The following is a 3,438-nucleotide window of genomic DNA, read 5'->3' as shown; positions in this document are numbered from 1 at the left end:
AAGTATGAATTTAAGATAATTGGAAGTTGTCCAAAAAGAAATGGAATGCATAAAGATTGACATCCTAGGCATTACTGAGCTGAAATGGACTGTTTTTGGCCATTTTGAATCAGAAAACCATATGATATACTATGCTGGAAATGACCAATTGAAGAGGAATGGCATCATGTTCATTGTCACAAAAAAATGTTTCAAGATCTATCCTGAAGTACAATGCTGTCAGTGACAGGATAATATTCATATACCTACAAGGAAGACCAGTTAATGCTATTATTCAAATTTATGCACCAACCACTAAAGCCAAAGATAAAATTGAAGACTTTTACCAACTTCTGCAGTCTGAAATTGACCAGACATGCAATCAACATGTAAAGATAGTTACTGGTGATTAGAAGGCTAAAGCTGGAAACAAGGAAGAGTCATTGGTAGTTGAAAAATATGGCCTTGGAGATAGAAATGATGCCGGAGATTGCATGGTAGAATTTTGTAAGACAACAATTTATTCATTGAGATGAGCTTTTTCAACAACATAAATGGCGATTATTCAAGTGGACTTCACCAGATGGAATACACAGGACTCAGATTGACTACATCTGTGAAAAGAGGTGAAGGAGAAGCTCAATATCATCAGTCAAAACAAGGCCAGGAGCTGACTGTGCAGCAGACTATCAATTGCTAATATGCAAGCTCAAGTTGAAGCTGAAGAAAATTAAAACAAGTCTACTAGAGCCAAAATATGACCTTGATTATATCCCACCTGGACTTAAAAATCATTGAAGAATAGATTTGATGCACTGAATACCAATGACTGAAAGTCAGATGAGTTGTGGGATGACATCAAGAACATCATACATGAAGAAAGTAAATGGTCATTAAGATGACAAGAAAGGAAGAAAAGACCAAAATGGATGTCAGAAGAGACTTAGAAAATTGTTCTTGAATATAGAATAGCTAAAGCAGATGGAAGAAATAACAAGATAAAAGACCTGAACAGAATATTTCAAAGACCAGCTTGAGAAGACAAAATAAAGTATTATAATAAAATAAGCAAAGACCTGGAGCTAGAAAATAAAAAGGGAAGAACCTGTTTGGCATTTCTTAAACTGAAAGACCTGAAGAAAAAGTCAAGCCTCAAGTTGAAATACTGAAGAATTCGAAGGCAAAAATAATGAATGATACAGGAAGCATTGAAAGAAGATGGAAGGAATACACAGACTCACTGTACCAAAAAGAATCGGTCAATGTTCAACCCTTTCAGGAGGTAGCATATGGTATTCAATACCAAGGGTATTGAAAAAAAGTCCAAGCTGCACTGAAGGAGCTGGTGAAAAACAAGACTCCAGGAGTTGACAGAATACCCCTTGAGATGTTTCAACAAATTGATGCAGCACTAGAGGCACTTACTCATCTATGCCAAGATTTTAGAAGACAGCTGCCTAGCCAACTGACTGGAAGAGATCCATATTTGTGCCCCTACCAAAGAAAGGTGATCCAACAGAATGTGGGAATTATCGAACAATATCATTAGTATCGCATGTAAGTAAAATTTTACTGAAGATAATTCATAAAGAGTTACAGCAATATTATGACTGTTAACTTCCAGAAATGCAAGCTGGATTCAGAAGAGAATGTGGAACACGGGTTATCTTTGCTGATGTCAGATGGATCTTGGCTGAAAGAATACCAGAAAGATGTTTACCTGTGTTTTATTGAGTATGCAAAGGCATTTGACTGTGTGGATCATAACAAATTATGGATAACATTGCAAAGAAAGGGAATTTTAGACACTTAATTGTGCTAAGGAATCTGCACATAGACCAGGAGGCTGTCGTTCAAACAGAACAAGGGGATACTGTGTGGTTTATAATTAGAAAGGGAGTGTGTCAGGGTTGTATTCTTTCATCATACTTATTCAATCTGAATGCTGAGAAGCTGAACTATATGAAGAAAAACATGGCACCAGAAGGACTCATTAACAATCTGTGATATGCAGATGACACAACCTTGATTGCTGCAAGTGAAGAAGAAGCACTTACTGATTACGATCAAAGACTACAGTCTTTAGTATGGATTACACCTCAACATAAAGAAGACAAAAATCTTCACACTTGGAGCAATAAGGAACATCTTCATAAGTGGAGAAAACTTTGAAGTTCCTTGGGATTTCATTTTACTTGGATCTACCATTAACACCCATGGAAGCAGTAGTCAAGAAATCAGATGATGTATTGCTCTGGGCAAATCTGCTGCAAAAGACTTCTAAAGTGTTAAGAAACAGAGATGTCACTTTGAAGACTAAAGTGTGCTAACCCAAACTGTGGTATTTTCAATGGCCTCATATACATGTGAAAGTTGGACAATGAATGTTGTTGTTATGTGCCGTCGAGTCGGACCCGACTCATAGCGACCCCTCTTTGGGTTTCTGAGGCAGTATCACTATGGAAGTAGATTGCCCCATCATCCTTCTGAGGAGTGGTGGGTTTGAACCGCCAGCCTTCTGGTTAGCAGTCAAGTGCCTTAGCCACTATGCTACCAGAGCTCCTAATGGACAATGAATAGGGGTTACCAAAGAAGAGTTGATGCCTTTGAGTTATGGTGTTGGCAGAGAATACTGAAAATAATATTGGACTACCAGAAGAATGAACGAATCTGTCCTGGAGGAAGTGCAACTGAATGCTCCTTGGAACTGAGAATTGCTAGACTTTGGCCTGCCTACTTTGGTCACATTGTGCAAAGTGACCATTCTCTGGAGAAGGAAATCATGCTTGGTAAAGTTGAGGGTTAGCAAAAAAGAGGAAGACCCTCAATAAGATGGATTGACACAGTGGCTGAAATGATTGGCTCAGGTGTAGCAAAGATTGTGAGGCTGGTGCAGGACCAGGCAGTATTTTGTTCTTTTGTACATAGGGTCGCTGTAAGTTGGTGCCAACTGGAAAGCACCTAACAACAACAACAACATTTTGGTCAGGTTGTCAGAAGGGACCATTCCCTGGAGAAGGACATCATGTTTGGTAGAGGGTCAGTGAAAAAGGAGAAGACCCTCAACAAGATGGATTGACCCAGTGACTCTAATAATGGGTTCAAGTATAGCAAGGATTGTGAGGATGGCACAGGACTGGGCAGTTTTTCATTCTGTTCTACATAAGGTCACTGTGAATTGGAATCTAGTCAATGGCACCTAACAACACAACAACAACAGTGGCTAATGATGTTGAACATCTTCTCATGTGCTTATTTACTATCTTTAAACCTCATCTGTAAAATGTGTTTCATATTTTTGGCCTATTTTTCTAACTGGATTTTTTAATTTTTGCTGTTGAATTTTGTAAGTTCTTTATGTATTTTAGATACTAGTCATTTGTAGGAGCTCTGGTAGCATAGTGCCTAAGACACTTGACTGCTAACCAGAAGGCTGGTGGTTCAAACCCACCAGCCACT

Source organism: Orycteropus afer, unplaced genomic scaffold, assembly GCF_000298275.1.
Source record: "Orycteropus afer afer isolate SDZICR_OR568_19922 unplaced genomic scaffold, OryAfe1.0 scaffold00131, whole genome shotgun sequence".
Lineage (NCBI taxonomy): Eukaryota > Metazoa > Chordata > Mammalia > Tubulidentata > Orycteropodidae > Orycteropus > Orycteropus afer.
The sequence above is the reverse complement of the archived record's forward strand: the minus strand, read 5'-3'. Positions refer to the sequence as shown.